Raw genomic sequence first — 19,092 nt, 5'->3', positions numbered from 1 at the left:
ATACCCATAATTTGGTCTGTTTGTTATGGGAAAAAAACCGCATTTCGGTCTGTTCGTTCTGTTTAATACAAATAACTTTGTCTGGCTAACACCCATTTTTTGCTGTGTTCGGTCTGACCAATTCCCATTTTTCTGTCCGTTCATTCTGTTTAATACGCATATTTCGGTTTGTTTGGTCTGGTTAGTACCTATTTTATGGTCTGTTCGATCTTGTCAAAATCCGTTTTTTGGTCTGTTCGTTATGCGCAATACCCATATTTAGGTCTGTTTGGTCTGGCCAATACCCATGTTCTGGTCTGATTAATATTCATCTTTCGGTCTGTTCGGTCTGGGCAATACACATATATCGTTCTGTTTGTTCTGGTTAATACCCGTTTTTTCGTCTGCTCGGTCTTGGCGAAACCCCCATTTTGGTATGCTCGCTTTGGGCAATATCCGATTTGAGGCCTGTTCGGTCTCTTTGATATCCAGATTTCAGTCTGGCCAATACCCTTTTTTCAGTCTGTTCGGTCTGGCCAATACCCATGTTTCAATCTGTTTTCTCTGGTTAAAATCCATATTTAGATCTGCTTGGTCTTGACAATACGCATATTTCGCTCTGTTTGGTATTGTTATTACCCCTATTTCAATTGGTTCGGTCTGTTTCAAATTCAAATTTTGAAAAGTGTGTTCGGTCTGGTTAATAGCCGAATTTGATCTGGTTCATACCAATATTTGGGTCTATTCGTTGTGGTTAAGACCGTTATTTTGATATGTTCGGTCTGGTTAGTACCCATATTTAACTCTGTTCAGTCTGGTTAAAAGCCAAATTTCAGTCTGGCCAATACCCTTTTTTCAGTCTGTTCGGTCCTGCGAATACCCATATTTCAGTCTGTTCGCTCTAGTTAAAAACCATTTTTCGGTCTGTTTGATCTTGGCATTACGCATATTTCGCTCTGTTTGGTATGGTTATTACCCCTATTTGAATCGGTTCGGTCTGTTTCAAACTCAAATTTTGAAAAGTGTGTTCAGTCTGGTTAATAGCCGATGTTGATCTGGTTCACACCAATATTTCGGTCTATTCGTTGTGGTTAACACCGTTATTTCGATATGTTCGGTCTCGTTAGTACCCATATTTAACTCTGTTCAGTCTGGTTAACAGCCATATTTCGGTCTGGTTAATATGCGTATTTTGGTCTGCGCGGTCTGGGCAAAAATCATGTTTCGGTTTATTCAGTCTGTTCGGTCTGTTTGACACCCAGATTTCAGTATGGCCAATTCCCATATTTCGGTCTGTTCGGTCTGGCCAATACCTATGTTTTGGTCTGTTTGGGCTGGTTAAAATCCATATTTGGGTTCACTTGGTCATGGCAATATGCATATTTCTCTCTGTTATGTACGGTTATTACCCCTATTTCAATCTGTTTGGTCTGTTTCAAACTCAAATTTTGGTCTGTTCGGTCTGGTTAATACCCGTATTTTGGTGTGTTTGGCTTGGGAAAAACCCACTTTTCCGTCCGTAGGTCTGGTTAGTACCCATGTTTTGGTCTGATCTGTCTGGTTAATAGCCATATTTCGGTCCTGTTAATACCCATATTTCGGTCTGGGCAAACCCCATATTCTGGTCTGTTCGGTCTGGCCAATTCCCAAATTTCAGTCTGTTCTGTATGCTTAATTTCAGTCTGTTCGGTCTGCTCGGTCTGGTCTGGTCTGTTCGGTCTTAATATCCATATTTCGGTCTGCCTGTTTGGTCTGTGCAGAACCCAAATTTTGGTCTCGTTGTTCGCCAAGTACCCATATTCCGGTCTGTTTGGTCTGGTTAAAACCCATATTTCGGCCTGGTCAATACCCACAATCAGTCTGTTTGGTCGGGTTTTAACCCATTTGGCATTCAGTCTGGTCTGGCTAATACCCATTTTTTGTTCTGTTTCGTCTGGTTAATAGCTAAATTTTGGTCCGTTTTCTACCCATATTCTGCTCTGATTGGTCTAGTTAATACACATCTTTCGGTCTGTTTGGTCTGGTTAAAACCCATATTTTGGTCTGTTTGGTCTTGTTAAACCTAAAGTGTGGTCCATTCGGTCTGTTTAATACCCATTTTTTGTTCTGTTTTCTCCGGTCATTATCTACTTTTCGGTCTGGTTTAAACCCATATTCCGGTCTGTTCGGTCTGGTTAATACCCGTATTTTGGTCTGTTTTGCCTGGGCAAACCCCACCTTTCAGTGTGTTCGTTCTGGGCAATACCCGTATTTTGATCTGTTTGGTCTGTCTGATACCCAGATTTCAGTCTGGTCAATTCCCCTATTTCGGTTTATTTGGTCTGGTTAATAGCCATATTTCGGTCTGGTTAATACCCGTAATTTGGTCTAATTGGAAAGGGCAAAACCCATACTGCGATGTGTTCGGTCTGGGTAATACCTGTATTTTGGTCTGATCGGTCTGTTTGATAACTATAATTCGGTCTGTTTGATTTGGTTAGTACCTATATTTCGGTCTGCTCGGTCTGGTCAATACACATTTTTGGTTTGTTCGGTCTGGTTATAACCCCATTTTCAGTCTGTTCGGTCTGGTTAATACCCGTATTTTGGTCTGTTCGGTCTGGACAAACCCATACTTTGGTTTGTTTGGTCTGAGTATTACCCGTGCATTGGTCTGTGGGCTCTGATTGATACCCAAGCACCCTTATTTCGTTCAGTTTGTTTTCGTTAGTACCTATATTTTGGTCTATTCAATCAGGTCATAACCCATAGTTCGGTTTGTTCGGTCTAGGGAATACCCATCCTGTGGTCTGTTCGTTCTCTTTAAAACCCATATTTCGGTCTTTTTGTCTGGTTAATACCCATTTTTTGTTCTGTTCGCTCTGGTTAATATCATTATTTCGAACTGTTTGGTCCGGGCAATACCCATATGTTGGTCTGTTTGGTCTGGCGAATACCTCTATTTTGATCTGTTCGGTCTCGTTCAAACCCATATTTTGTGCTGTTCTGTCTGGTTAATGGCTATATTTCGGTCCGGTTAATTCCCTTATTTCGGTCTCTTCGGTCACATAATTCCCTTGTTTCGGGCTGTTCGATCTTGACAAATCCCATGCTTTGGTTTGTTTGGTCTGGGTAATACCCCTGTTTTGGTCTGTTCGCTCTGTTTGATACTCAAACTCCCTAATTTTGGTCCTTTATGTCTAGTTAAAACCCATACTTCGTTCTGTTCGGTCTGGTTAATAGCAGTATTTTAGTTTGGTTATTGCCCATATTTCGCACTGTTTGGTCTGGTTAATACCCATAATTTGGTCTGTTCGGTATGGGAAATAACCGAATTTCTGTCCGTTCGGTCTGTTCAATACGCATATTTCGGTTTGTTTGGTCTGGTTAGTACCTATGTTTTGGTCTGCTTGAATTTGTCAAAATCCACATTTCGGTCTGTTCGGTATGCGCAATAACCGTATTTAGTTCTGTTTGGTCTGGCCAAAGCCCATGTTTTGGTCTGGTTAATATCCATTTTTCGGTCTTTTCGATCTGGCATTAGCCATATTGCGGTCTGTTTGGCCTGGTTAATGCCGTTATTTCGAATCTGGGCGTTATTTTGGATCTAATAACCATCTTTAACTCTGTTCAGTCTGATTCTTAGCTTTTTTTCGGTCTGGTGAACGGCCATATTTCGGTCTGTTCGGTCTAGTTAATACCCGTTTTTTCGTCGTATTCTTCTCGGCAAAACCCAAGTTTCGGAATGCTCACTCTGGACAATATCCGAATTTTGGCTTGTTCGGTCTGTTTGATACGCATATTTCAGTTTGGCCGAAACCCATATTTCAGTCCGTTTGGTCTGGCCAATACCCATGTTTCAGTCTGTTCGCTCTGGTTAAAATCTATATTTCGTTCTGTTTGGTCTGGACAATTGCCTTAATTCGGTCTGTTTTTATCTGGTTAATACCCTTATTTTCATCGGTTTGGTCTGGTTCAAACCCAAATTTTTGTCTGTTCGGTCTGATTAATAGCCAATTTTGGTCTGTTTCATACCCATATTTCGGTCTGTTAGGTGTGGTTAATACCGTTATTTCGATCGGTTTGGTCTTGCTATTAGCCAAATTTGGTCTGGTTCATACCAATATTTCGCTCTGTTCGGTGTGGTTAACACCGTTATTTCGATCTGTTCGGTCTGGTTAGTACCTATATTTAACTGTGTTCAGTCTAGTTAATAACCAGAATTTGGTCTGCTCGGTCAGGGCAAAACCCATATTTCGGTAAATTCGGCCTGTTTGGTCTGTTTGATACCCAGATTTCAGTCTGGTCAATACCCATATTTCAGTTTGGCCAATACACATATTTCTGTCTGTTCGGTCTGGCCAATACCTACTTTTCAGTCTGTTCGGTCTGGTTAAAATCCATATTTCGGTTTACTTGATCTTGGCAATACGCATATTTTGGTCTGTTTGGTCTGGTTAGTACCCCTTTTTCAATCGGTTTGGTCTGCTTCGAACTCAAATTTTGGTCTGTTCGATCTGGTCAATAGCCGAATTTTTTTTTCTGGTTGTTACCCATTTTTCGATCTGTTCGGTCTGGTTAATACCCGTATTTTGGTCTGTTTGGCCTAGGCAAAACCCCTCCTTCGCTGTTCGGTCTGGGCAATACCCGCATTTTGGTCTGTTTGGTCTGTTTGATACCCAGATTTCGGTCTGTCCAATTCGCTTATTTCGGTCTGTTCAGTATGTTTAATAACCATAACTCGGTCTGTTTGGTGTGGTTAGCACCTATATTTCGGTCTATTCGGTCTGGTCAATACCCATTTTTTAGTCTGTTTGGTCTGGTTAATACCCCATTTTTGGTCTGTTCGGTCTGGGCAACACTCATATTTTGTTCTGATTAATCTGGTTTTTACCCATTTTTCCGTCCGTTAGGTCTGGTTAATACCCATGTTTCGGACTAATCTGTCTGGTTAATAGCCATATTTCGGTCTGGTTTACACTGGTATTTCTGTCTGCGGTCAGTTTCGTCTGGGCAAACTCCATATTCTGGTCTGTTTGGTCTGGCCAATTCCCAAATTTCAGTCCGTTCGGTATGCTTAATACCCAAATTTTGGTCTGTTTAGTTTGGTCTGGTCTGTTCGGTCTTAATACCCATATTTCGGTTTGTCTGTTCAGTCTGGACAAAGCCCATATTTTGGTCTCGTTGGTTTGCCAAATACCCATATTTCGGTCTGCTTGGTCTGGTTAAAACCCATATTTTGGTCTGGTCAATACCCACATTCAGTCTGTTTGGTCTGGTTGTAACCCATTTGGCATTCAGTTCAGGTCTGGCTAAATGCCAAACCCATTTGGCATTCAATTGGCGTTCAGGTCTGGCTAAAACCCATTTTTTGTTCTGTTTCGTCTAGTTAATAGCTACAGTTTGGTCTGCTTTATACTCATATTCTGGTCTAATTGGTCTAGTTAATACACATATTTCGGTCTGTTCGGTCTGCTTAAAACCCATATTTAAGTCTGTTTGGTCTAGTTAATACCCATTTTTTGTTCTGTTTCGTCTGGTCACTATCCACTTTTTGGTCTGGTTTAAATCCATATTCCAGTTTCTTCGGTTTAGTTAATACAGATAATGCAGACTGTTTAGTGTGGTCAATAACAATATTTCAATCTGTTTGGTCTGGTTATTACCTATATTTTGGTCTGTTCGGTCTGATTGATACCCATATTTTGGTCTGGTCAACAGTCATATTTCTGTCTACTCTGTCTGGTCAATACTCATGTCTCTGTCTGTTCGGTCTGGCTCCAACCCATATTTTGGTCTGTTCGGTCTGGTTAATAACCAAATTTCTGTCTGTTTGGTCAGGCCAATACCCATTTTTCGGTCGGCTTGGTCTGTTTAAGACCCATATTTCGGTCTGGCCAATACCCTCATACAGTCTGTTCGGTCTGGTTAAAACCAATTTTTTGGTGTGTCTTGTCTGGTGAATAGCCGCATTTCGGTCTGGTTTATGCCCATATTCCAGTCTGAGTGGTCTAGTTAATACACATATTTTTGTCTGTTCGTTCGGGTTAAAACCCATGCGTTGGTTTTTTTTGTGTGGTTAAAATTCAAATTTCGGTCAGTTCAGTCTGTTTAAAATCAGTATTTTGGTATGTTTTGTCTGGTTAATAGCCACATTTCGGTCTAGTTTATACCAATATTCCGGTCTGTTTGGCCTAGTTATTACACATCTTATGGTCTGCTCAGTGTGATCATTACCCATATTTTGGTCTGTTTGGACTGGTTAGTACCTATATTTTGTTCTTTTCGGTCTGGCAGATACCCATATTTTGGTCTGGCCAACAATGATATTTCTGTCTGTCTGTTTGGTCTGGTTAATACACATATTTCAGTCAGTCCGGTCTAGTTGTAACCCCTATTTTTGACTGTTCGGTCTGGTTAATAGCCATATTTCGGTTTGTTCGGTCTGGTTAATACAAATAATTTGCTCTGTTTTGTCTGGTTATTAGCCACATCTTTGTCCTGTTTGTATCCATATTCCGGTCTGATCGGTCTGGTTAAAACCCATATTTTGCCATGTTCGGTCTGCTTAAAACCCAAATTTTGGTCCATTCGGTCTGTTTAATACTCATATTTTAGTCTGTTTTGTCTGGTTAATAGCCACTTTTTGGTCTGGTTAAAACCCATATTTCGGTTTGTTTTCTCTAATTGAAAGCCACCTTTCTGTCTGGATTATACCCATATTCCGGTCTGTTCAGTCTAGTTTATACAAATATTTTAGTCTGTTCAGTGTGATCAATACCCATATTTTGGTCTGTTTAGTATGGTTAGTACCTATATTTTGTTCTTTTCGGTCTGGCAGATACCCATATTTTGCTCTGGCCAACAATCATATTTCTGGCTGTTTGGTCTGGTTAATACCCATATTTCAGTCTGTCCGTTCTAGTTGTAACCCATATTTTTGACTGTTTGGTCTGGTTAATAGCTATATTTCGGTTTGTTCGGTCTGGTTAATACAAACAATTTGCTCTGTTTTGTCTGGTTGTTTGCCACATCTTTGTCCTGTTTGTATCCATATTCCGGTTTGATCGGTCTAGATATTACATTTAATTCGGTCTGCTCGGTCTGGTTAAAACCCATATTTTGCCATGTTCGGTCTGCTTAAAACCCAAATTTTGGTCCATTCGGTCTGTTTAATACTCATATTTTAGTCTGTTTTGTCTGGTTAATAGCCACCTTTTGGTCTGGTTAATACCAATATTTCAGTTTGTTTTCTCTAATTCAAAGCCACCTTTCTGTCTGGATTATATCCATATTCCGGTCTGTTCGGTCTAGTTAATACAAATATTTTGGTCTGTTCAGTGTGATCAATACCCATATTTTGGTCTGTTTAGTCTGGTTAGTACCTATAATTTGTTCTTTTCGGTCTGGCAGATACCCATATTTTGCTCTGGCCAACAATAATATTTCTGGCTGTTTGGTCTGGTTAATACCCATATTTCAGTCTGTCCGTTCAAGTTGTAACCCATATTTTTGACTGTTCGGTCTGGTTAATAGCTATATTTCGGTTTGTTCGGTCTGGTTAATACAAATAATTTGCTCTGTTTTGTCTGGTTGTTAGCCACATCTTTGTCCTGTTTGTGTCCATATTCCGGTCTGATCGGTCTAGTTAAAACCCATATTTTGGCATGATCGGTCTGCTTAAAACCCAAATTTTGGTCTCTTCGGTCTGTTTAATACTCATATTTTAGTCTATTTTGTCTGGTTAATAGCCACCTTTTTGTCTGGTTAATACCCATGTTTCGGTTTGTTTTCTCTAATTGAAAGCCACATTTCTGTCTGGATTATACCCATATTCCCGTCTGTTCGGTCTGGTTAATACAAATATTTTAGTCTGTTCAGTGTGATCAATGCCCATATTTTGGTCTGTTTGGTCTGGTTAGTCACTGTATTTCGTTCTGTTTGATCTGGTTGATACGCATATGTTGGTCTGTCCAATACCCGCTTTTCTGTCTGGCATGCCCATTAGCCATATTTCGGTCTATTCGGTATGTTTATTATCCACAATTCGGTCTGTTCGATCTGGTTAATATCCATATTTTGGTCTGTTCGTTCTGATTAATAGACATATATCGGTTTGTTAAATGCATTTTTCTTGGTCTGTGGTATGTTCAACCTGGACAAAAATCATATTTTTTTCTGTTTGGTCTGGGCAGTACCCGTACTTCTGTTCGGTCTGCCAATTACCCATATTTCGGTCTATTCGGTATGTTTATTATCCACAATTCGGTCTGTTCGATCTGGTTAATACCCATACTTTGGTCTGTTCGGTCTGATTAATAGACATATATCGGTTTGTTGAATGCATTTTTTGTGGTCTGTGGTATGTTCAACCTGGACAAAAATCATTTTTTAATCTGTTTGGTCTGGGCAATACCCGTACTTCTGTTCGCTCTGCCCATTACCCATACTTCGGTCTGCTCGGTGTGTTTAATACCCACGATTCGGTCTGTTCGGTATGGTTAATACCCATATTTCAGTCTGTTCGGTCTAGGCAAAACACAAACGTCGGTCTGTTAGGTCTGGCTAAAACCCATGTTTTGGTCTCTTTGGTCTGGTTAATAGCCATATTTCGGTTTGGTGAATGCCATTTTTTGGTCTGCGGTACGTTCAACCTGAAAAAAACCAAATTTTGGTTGGTTCGGTCTGGTCAATACCCATTTTTTGGTCTGTTCGGTTTAGGCGAAACCCATATTTCGGTCTTCTTGGTATGGTTAACACCCACAATTTGGTCTGTTTTGTCTGGTTAAAGGCCACATTTCGGTCTGGTTTATACACATATTCCGGTCTGTTTGGTCTAGTTATTACACATATTTTGGTCTGTCTGATCTGAATAAAAGCCAAGTTTTGGTCTGTTCGGTCTGGTTAAAACACATTTTTCGGTCCATTTCGTCTGTTTAATATCCATACTATGGTCTGATTTGTCTGGTTACTAGCCACATTTCGGTCTGGTTTATACCCATATTGCGGTCGGTTATTTGTATTTAATACGAAAATTTCGGTTTGTTCAGTGTGCTCAACGCCAATATTTTGGTCTGTTCGGTCTGGATAGTGACTGTTTTTCGGTCTGTTCGGTCTGGTTGATACCCATATTTTGGTCTGGTCAATACCCGTATTTCTGTTTGGTCTGTCCATTACCCATAATTCGATCTGCTCGGTATATTTAATACCCACGATTTGGTCTGTTCGGCCTCAGCAAACTTCGGTACGTTCGGTCTGGTTATTACCCATATTTTCGTCTGTTTGGTCTAGTTAATAGCCATAATTCGGTTTGGTTAATACCCGTTTTTCGGGCTGCGTAATGTTTGGTCTGGAAAAACACATGTTTTGGTCTGTTCGGTCTAGGCAATGACCATATTTTGGTCTGTTTGGTCTGTTTGATACCCATATTTTGATCTGGACAATACCTATATTTCGTTCTGTTTGGTCTGTCCATTATCCATATTTCGGACTGCTTGATATGTTTAATACCCACATTTCGGTCGGCTTAGTCTGGTTAATACCCATTTTTTGGTCTGTTCGTTCTCGGCCAGACCCATATTCAGGTCTTTTTGGTATGATTATTACCCATTTTTTGGACTGCTTTGTCTGGTTAATAGCCATATTTCGGTCTGGTTTATACCCATATTCCGGTGAGTTCTGTCTACTTAATGCACGTTTTTTGGGTCTGTTTAGTGTGGTCAATACCCTTATTTCGCTTTGTTTGGTCTTGGCTAAACACATAATTTGGCCTGTTTGGTCAGGGCAATATCCATATTTGGCTATGTTTGGTCTGTTTGATACCAATGTTTCAGTCTGCTCAATACCCATATTTTGGTCTAATTGGTCAGGCCAATACTCATGTTTCGGTCGGGACGGTCGGATTAATTCCCATTTTTTTGTCTGATCAGTTTGGTTAATACCCATATTTTGGTCTTTTCGGTCATAGCCATACTTCTGTCTGGTTGATAACCATATTTTGTTCTGTTTTGTCTGGGCTAATTCTATATTTTGGTCTGTTCGGTCTGGGCAAAAACCGTATTTGGGTTTGTTTGGTCTGTTTGACACCAATGTTGCGGTCTGGCCAATACCCATAATTCGGTCTGTTTGGTCTGGCCAATACCCATGTTGCGGTCTATTCGGTATGTTTATTAACCACCTTTCGGTCTCTTCGGTCTGGTTAATACCCATATTTTGGTGTGAACAATACCTATATTCAGTTGGTTCGGTCTGGTTAAAACCCATATTTTGGTCTGTTCGGTCTGGTTAATACCCATATTTGGGTCTATTTGGTCTGGTTAATACACATATTTTGGTCTGTTTGGGCTGGTTAATAACCATATTTCGTTCTGGTTAAAATCCATATTTTGGTGTGGATTTTACTTGTGTTTTGGTCTGTTCTGCGTGGGCAGAACCCATATTTTGGTCTGTTCGGTTTGGGCAATACCCGTATTTGGATCTGTTTAGTCTGGCCAATACCCATGTTTCGGTCTCTTCTCTATGTTTAATATCGACATTTTGGTCTGTTCGGTCTGGGAAAAACCCGTATTTTGGTCTGGTAGGTCTGCCCAATAGCCATTTTTTTTGTCTGTTTTGTCTGGTTGATACGGTTGATTTCGGTCTGGCCACTAACTTTTTTCAGTCTGTTCTGTCTGGTTAAAAAATATTTTGTTCTGTTCGGTCTATTTAATACCTATACTTTTGTGTTTTCGGTCTGTTAATACCCAATTTTTTGTCTGACCGGTTTGGTTAAAACCCATATTTTAGTCTTTTGGGTCTGGTTAATAGCCATATTTCTGTCCGGTTAATATCTATATTTTGCTCTGTTTTGTCTGGGCAAATTCTATATTTTGGCCCGTTCGGTCTGCGCAATATCTGTATTTGGGTCTGTTCGGTCTGTTTGATACCAATGTTTTGGTCTGACCAATAACCTTATTTGGGTCTGTTTGGTCTGACTAAAACCCATGTTTTGGTCTGTTAGGCATGCTTCATACCCATCTGTTGGTCTCTTCGGTTTGGTAAATACCCATATTCTGGTGTGTTCCATCTGGGAAAAACCCATATTTCGGTCTGATTTGTCTGTCCAATACCCATAATTCGGTATCTTTGATCTGGTTAATACCCAAATTTCGGTGTGGCCAATACCTGTATTTTGTCGGTTCGATCTGGTCAAAACCCATATTTTGTTCTGCTCGGTCTGGTTAATACCCATGTTTTAGTCTGCTTGGTCTGGTTAATAGCCATACTTCGTTCTGGTTAATACCCATATTTCGGTGTAGCTAGTACCCGTGTTTTGGTCTGTTCGGTCTGAGCATTACCCATATTTTGTCTGTTCGGTCTGGGCGATACCCGTATTTTGTTCGGTTTAGTCTGGCCAATACCCCTATTTTGGTCTATTCGATATGATGAATATCAACATTTTGGTCTGTTCGGTCTGGTTAAAACCAATATGTTGGTGTGTTCGGTCTGGGAAAAACCCATATTTTGGTCTGTTTGGTCTGTTTGATACCAATATTTCGGTCTGGCCACTACCTTTTTTTAGTCTGTTCGGTCTGGTTAAAAAAAATATTTTGTTCTGTTCGGTCTATTTAATAACTATATTTTTGTGTGTTTGGTCTGTTAATACCCATTTTTTTGTCTGATCGGTTTGGTTAATACCCATTTTTTGGTCTTTTGGGTCTGGTTAATAGCCATATTTCTGTCCGGTTAATATCTATATTTTGCTGTGTGTTGTCTGGGCTGATTCTATATTTTGGCCTGTTCGGTCTGCGCAATATCCGTATTTGGGTCTGTTCGGTCTGTTTGACACCAATGTTTCGGTCTGGCCAATACCCATATTTGGGTCTGTTTGTTCTGACTAATACCCATCTGTTGGTCTCTTCAGTTTGGTTAATACCCATATTTTGGTGTGTACCGTCTGGGCAAAACCCATATTTTGGTCGGATTCGTCTGTCCAATACCCATAATTCGGTATCTTTGTTTTGATTAATATCCATGTTTCGGTGTGGCCAATACCTTTATTTTGTGGGTTCGATCTGGTCACAACCCATATTTTGTCTGCTCGGTCTGGTTAATACCCATGTTTTGGTCTGCTTGGTCTGGTTAATAGCCATATTTCGTTCTAGTTAATCCCCATATTTGGGTCTGTTTGGTTTGACTAATTCCCATGTTTTGGTCTGTTCCGTATGTTTCACACCCATCTGTTGGTCTCTTCGGTTTGGTTAATATCAATTTTTTGGTGTGTTCCGTCTAGGCGAAACCATATTTCGGTCTGATTGGTCTGTCAAATACCCATAATTCGGTATCTTTGATCTGGTTAATACTCATATTTCGGTGTGGCCAACACCTATATTTTGTCGGCTTGATCTGTTCAAAACCCATATTTCGGTCTGCTCGGTCTGGTTAATACCCGTGTTTTGGTCTGTTCCGTCTGGGCAGAACCCATTTTTTGGTCTGTTCATTCTGGGCAATACCCGTATTTTGTTCGGTTTAGTCTGGCCAATACCCCTATTTTGGTCTGTTCGGTATGATTAATATCCACATTTTGGTCAGGTTGGTCGGCCCAATAATCATCTTTCGGTCTGTTTCGTCTGGTTAATACCAAGATTTCGGTCTGGCCACTACCTATTTTTATCCTATTCGTTCTGGTTAAAACACATATTTTGGATTCTTCGGTCTGTTTAATACCCATATTTTGGTCTGTTTGGTTTGGTTAATAGCCATATTTCGAACTGGCCAAACCTTTAATTCGGTCCATTAGGTCTGGGCAAAACCCAGATTTTGGTCTGGTGGGTCACCCAATAACGCTTTTTCGGTCTTTTGGGTCTGGTTAATAGTCATAATTCTGTCCGGTTAATATCTATATTTTGCTCTGTTCTGTCTGGGCTGATTCTATATTTTGGCCTGTTCGGTCTGCGCAAAATCCGTTTTTGGGTCTGTTCGGTCTGTTTGACACCAATGTTTCGGTCTGGCCAATATCTATATTTGGGTCTGTTTGGTCTGACCAATACCCGACTGTTGGTCTCTTCAGTTTGGTTAATACCCATATTTTGGTGTGTTCCGTCTGGGCAAAACCCATATTTTGGTGTGATTCGTCTGTCCAATAACCATAATTCGGTATCTTTGATTTGATTAATATCCATATGTCGGTGTAGCCAATACCTATATTTTGTGGGTCCGATCTGGTCAAAACCCATAATTTGGTCTGCTCGGTCTGGTTATTAACCATGTTTTGGTCTGCTTGGTCTGGTTAATAGCCACATTTCGTTCTAGTTAATCCCCATATTTGGGTCTGTTTGGTCTGACTAATTCCCATGTTTTGGTCTGTTCGGTATGTTTCACACCAATCTGTTGGTCTCTTCGGTTTTGTTAGTACCCATATTTTGGTCTGTTCCGTCTAGGCAAAACCCATATTTCGGTCTGATTGGTCTGTCAAATACCCATAATTCGGTATCTTTGAGCTGGTTAATACCCATAATTCGGTGAGGCCAATACCTATATTTTGTCGGTTCGATCTGGTCAAAACCCATATTTCGGTTTGCTCGGTCTGGTTAATACCCGTGTTTTGGTCTGTTCCGTCTGGGCAGAACCCATATTTTGGTCTGTTCGGTCTGGACAATACCCGTATTTTGTTCGGTTTAGTCTGGCCAATACCCCTACTTTGGTCTGTTCGGTATGATTAATATCCACATTTTGGTCTGTTCGGTCTGAATAAAACTCATATGTCGGTGTGTTTGGTCTGGGAAAAACCCATATTTTGGTCTGGTTGGTCGGCCCGATAACCATCCTTTGTTCTGTTTCGTCTGGTTAATAACAAGATTTCGGTCTGGCCACTACCTATTTTTAGTCTATTCGGTCTGGTTAAAACACATATTTTGGTCTGTTTGGTCTGTTTATTACCCCTATTTCGAACTGGCCAAACCTTTAATTTGGTCCATTAGGTCTGGGCAAAACCCAGATTTCGGTCTGGTGGGTCACCCAATACCCCTATTTCGGTCTGTTTGGTCTTGTTTAAACCTATATTTCAGTGTGTTCGTTCTGGGCAAAACCCAATTTTTGGTCTAGTTGGTCTGCCCAACAACTATATTTGGGTCTGTTTGGTCTGATTAATACAAATATTTCGATCTGGACAATACCTATTTTCAGTCTTTTTGGTCTGGTTAAAACCCATATTTTGTTGTGTTCGGTCTGTTAATACCCTTATTTTGGTCTGTTTGGTATGGTTAATAGCCAAATTTCGTTCTGGTTAATACCTATATTTCGGTATGGTTAAAACCTTTATTTCGGTCTCTTCTTTCTTGTTAAAACCCATATTTTGTTGTGTTCGGTCTGGTTAACACCCATTTTTCTGTCTGTGCAACTTGTTTGATACCCATATTACGCTCTGGCCACTACCCATATCACGATTTATTCTGTCAGCAAAAAACGACATTTCGGTGTGTTTGGTATTTTTAAAACCAACATTTTGGTCTGTTCGGTCTGAATAAAACCCATATGTCGGTGTGTTTGGTCTGGGAAAAACCCATATTTTGGTCTGGTTGGTCGGCCCGATAACCATCTTTTGGTCTGTTTCGTCTGGTTAATACCAAGATTTCGGTCTGGCCACTACCTATTTTTAGTCTATTCGGTCTGGTTAAAACACATATTTTGGTCTTTTCGGTCTGTTTAATACCCATATTTCGGTCTGTTTGGTCTGGTTATTACCCCTATTTCGAACTGGCCAAACCTTTACTTTGGTCCATTAGTTCTGGGCAAAGCCCAGATTTTGGTCTGGTGGGTCACCCAATACCCCTATTTCGGTCTGTTTGGTCTTGTTTAAACCTATATTTCAGAGTGTTCGTTCTGGGCAAAACCCAATTTTTGGTCTAGTTGGTCTGCCCAACAACTATATTTGGGTCTGTTTGGTCTGATTAATACAAATATTTCGATCTGGACAATACCTATTTTCAGTCTTTTCGGTCTGGTTAAAACCCATATTTTGTTGTGTTCGGTCTGTTAATACCCTTATTTTGGTCTGTTTGGTATGGTTAATAGCCAGATTTCGTTCTGGTTAATACCTATATTTCGGTGTGGTTAAAACCCTTATTTCGGTCTCTTCGATCTGGTTAAAACCCATATTTTGTTGTGTTCGGTCTGGTTAACACCCATTTTTTTGTCTGTGCAACTTGTTTGATACCCATATTACGGTCTGGCCACTACCCATATCACGATTTATTCTGTCAGCAAAAAACGACTTTTCGGTGTGTTTGGTATTTTTAAAACCAACATTTTGGTCTGTTCGGTCTGAATAAAACCCATATGTCGGTGTGTTTGGTCTGGAAAAAACCCATATTTTGGTCTGGTTGGTCGGCCCGATAACCATCTTTTGGTCTGTTTCGTCTGGTTAATACCAAGATTTCGGTCTGGCCACTACCTATTTTTAGTCTATTCTGTCTGGTTAAAACACATATTTTGGTCTTTTCGGTCTGTTTAATACCCATATTTCGGTCTGTTTGGTCTGGTTATTACCCCTATTTTGAACTGGCCAAACCTTTACTTTGGTCCATTAGGTCTGGGCAAAACCCAGATTTCGGTCTGGTGGGTCACCCAATACCCCTATTTCGGTCTGTTTGGTATTGTTTAAACCTATATTTCAGTATGTTCGTTCTGGGCAAAACCCAATTTTTGGTCTAGTTGGTCTGCCCAACAACTATATTTGGGTCTGTTTGGTCTGATTAATACAAATATTTCGATCTGGACAATACCTATTTTCAGTCTTTTCGGTCTGGTTAAAACCCATAATTTGTTGTGATCGGTCTGTTAATACCCTTATTTTGGTCTGTTTGGTATGGTTAATAGCCAGATTTCGGTCTGGTTAATACCTATATTTCGGTATGGTTAAAACCCTTTATTTTGGTCTCTTCGATCTGGTTAAAACCCTTATTTTGTTGTGTTCGGTCTGGTTAACACCCACTTTTCTGTCTGTGCAACTTTTTTGATACCCATATTACGGTCTGGCCACTACCCATATCACGATTTATTCTGTCAGCAAAAAACGACTTTTCGGTGTGTTTGGTATTTTTAAAACCAACATTTTGGTCTGTTCGTTATGTTTAATACCCACATTTTGGACTGTTCTGTCTTGTTAGTATCCATAATTCGGTCCCTTTGTTCTGGACAAAACCCAGATTTCCATTTGTTTGAATTGGTTAAAACGCATGCTTAGATCTGGCCGGTACCCATATTCAGTCTGTTCGGTCATGTTAAAACGCAATTTTTGTTCTGTTCGGTCCGGCCAATACCCATATTTTGGTCAGTTTTGTCTAACTAATAGCCACATTTCGGTCTGATATATATTCATATTCCGGTCTGATCGGTCTAATTAGTGCACAGAGTTCAATTTATTCGGTCTGGTTAAATCCCTTGTTACGCTCTGCGTGGTCTGGTTAAAACCCATGTTTCAATCCGTTCGGTCTGTTTAAAAGAAAACATCCAAAAAGCGATCTCTTTGTATATTTCACCCAGTTGGTTATGTACCACCCAGAAAAAGTGGTTTCAACCACACAAAGTTTTGCAGCAACAACTCGGCTGCCTTTGAAAAAACTCTTTTGTGAGACAGATCTGTGTTTCTCAAGACGCAGCGGATGCTTGGTCAAACATGGAATCCACAACGCAGTGAACTGGTCTTTGCTCCCAAACTTTGCTCTGGAAGCCAAACCATCAAGAAAAAAAAGCTTATCTCTAATGACGCTATCTTATTTAATACAGTTGCAATCTTCCTATTGCAAAGATTCATATTGGAAAAAGTCATCGAACATTTAGTGCCAGTCAGTTTGGAAAATATTACCACGACACTCAGCAGTTGCTTGAAAACTTCGAAACAATGCCTAGAAGAGAAGTTCCAGATGTTTAGTGCCAAGCAGCGATTGAAAGCATCAGTTATATACTTTCACTGACGGCTCACTTCCCGCTGTATTAGCAGTGGTACACTTGAAGACAATATAACCAGACGCCACAATAACTGCCCGATACGTCATCAGCATATTCGAGTTGGCACCAATCGAACTGATGATTTTTCCCAAATTGGAGCTCGAAGCAGCTACCTTGAGAGCTAAAGTGGCAAGAATCTTTGAGACTGAAAAAAATTGATGTGGAGAACAAACAATTTTTTTAACTGACAGCAAATCACTACGTAGCTAGATCAAATCAAAAAATGACAAATGTGCTTCCAAACAGTGTCAACAGAATTGTTGAGGACAGAAGCAAAGATAAGTGGTGCCAGGTACCGGAAATGTTAAATCTTGCTGAATATGTTACCAGAAGAAGACTAGACCCAGTTTTGAATAGCAGCGCCTTCTTTCTTGTTCAAAATTGACAGTGAATGGGCATTTTCCGGTGCAAAATCTACTCAGAGATACTCAACTCAATCCGATAACAAGACCAGTGAAAATCCAATGATATTTTCAAACTCACCCTCAAATTAGTTCAGACCCCATGAAAAAACCGGGACACCTTTAGAGCAATACGGCGACTGAAGTGGTCGCTCTAACATGGAATGGACCGTGACATGAACAACATCACGGCTCGCGAATACAAGGATCGGAAGGTTCTACTGAGGATGTCACAGTCCAAACACATCAAAGACACCATTTCTCGTGTTCCGAGTGGACCACTTTTTAGCAAGAAGAGCAAACTGATACCGTTTGCAACATTTCTGGTTTGCGATAGACTTTTTGAGTTGAGGGACAATATTAGAAATCTGAATTGCCTTTTGAGGGCAAATAACCCATTATACTACACAGTTAGTGCAGAGTTGCCAAATTGCTTATCGAGAAGACACATTATGAATGTGGACTTCACTGAACCGAACACGTTTGTTCAGATACCCGAGATAAGTTCATAGTAGTTGGAATCCGCAGAACTCTATGAAATTCTGGCAAGTACGGATTCATCTGCGGACGCTGTTGAGCGGACAACGCCAGACAAAGGACGACCTTTATGTGCTTTTCATTTTCCGGACCTCTCCAAGCTCTAACAGTTAGTGAAAACTCGAAAGAATATTTTCGGGCCCTTTCAGATTGAACGATCAAAAGCCCAGACAGAACTGAATTATGTGTTCATTTTTACGTGCATTTTCAGAGAGACAACAAGCCAGACAATCACTACATACGTCTTCAGCTGTCTCAACAGAATATCCAGTGGCCGTCCAATCCACCTCTAGCACGGCTCTTCGGATGAGTTTGTGAACTGCTTATACGTTATGCAAAATGAAGCCTGTATGTTGATCTGAGAAGCCGACGGCTAACTTTTCTGTCTTCCACTGAGTTGTAGCGGAGGATTGAATCTTGAATTCACGTCCATTAATTCAAGTGTGCAATTTTACCGGCGAAGAACCCTTATCACCAAATCATCTCCTGAAGAGACGAAGCCATTTGTGTCACGAAACTCTGGCAAACAGCAAGACTGGTTAGTATCCATACTTCGGTCTGTTTGGTCTGATTAAAACCCATATTTCGGTCTGGTCAATGCCCGTATTCTGTCTGTTCGGTCTGGCCATTACCCATTTTTTGGTCTATTTTGTCTGATTATTAGCCATTTCGGTCTGGTTTATATCCATATTCTGGTCTCTTCGGTCTAGTTAGTACAAAGATTTCGATCTGTTTCGTCTGGTTAAAACCCATATTACGGTATGCTCGTTCTGGTTAAAACCCATATTTCGGTCCGTTCGGCCTGTTAAAGAGAAGTGGAGTAGAGAAGACATCCCAAAAGTGATCTTTTTTGTTCATTCGCGTGATTAAATTTTTGGTGTAACGTGACTTACCTCACTCTTAAAAGTGACTTCCTCACCCTGAAATTGACTTTTCGTTGCTTTCATTCAAAGAGATAAGGTGAAATGAGTGCTTGTCACTCTAATTGAAGGTTATTTAAGAGCAGCAAATAGAAACAGCAATACGTTATACAGATTCGTTATCAAAATTTTACATCTCAGCCCTTAATGGAAAGAATAAGTTTCTTTTGTGGTCTGTCTTTTTACCTTCTTTTTGAGACTACAGATCTAGGAAGCTATTGCGGCTATTTTCTGGCAATTTGCCAGCTATGTTATAATTCGTAAAAATCTCTTATTCTCGAGAAAGTTTT

At 40.3% G+C, this 19,092-nt stretch overlaps 2 protein-coding genes across 2 annotated transcripts in view; one reads left to right on the top strand and one right to left on the bottom strand.

Annotated features, from left to right (window-relative positions):
* The window catches only part of LOC142353110 (uncharacterized), a 576,000-nt gene that overhangs the window by 357,712 nt on the left and 199,196 nt on the right, over positions 1–19,092 (bottom strand). The gene's annotated exons all lie outside the window — the stretch shown is intronic.
* LOC142353263 (large ribosomal subunit protein mL46-like) overlaps positions 1–19,092 on the top strand; it is a 222,247-nt gene that overhangs the window by 115,424 nt on the left and 87,731 nt on the right. The window lies entirely within an intron of this gene.

The sequence above is a fragment of the Convolutriloba macropyga genome, chromosome 14 (assembly GCF_964194025.1).
Source record: "Convolutriloba macropyga chromosome 14, txConMacr16.3, whole genome shotgun sequence".
Lineage (NCBI taxonomy): Eukaryota > Metazoa > Xenacoelomorpha > Acoela > Convolutidae > Convolutriloba > Convolutriloba macropyga.
This window is presented reverse-complemented; position numbering and strand designations above follow the sequence as displayed.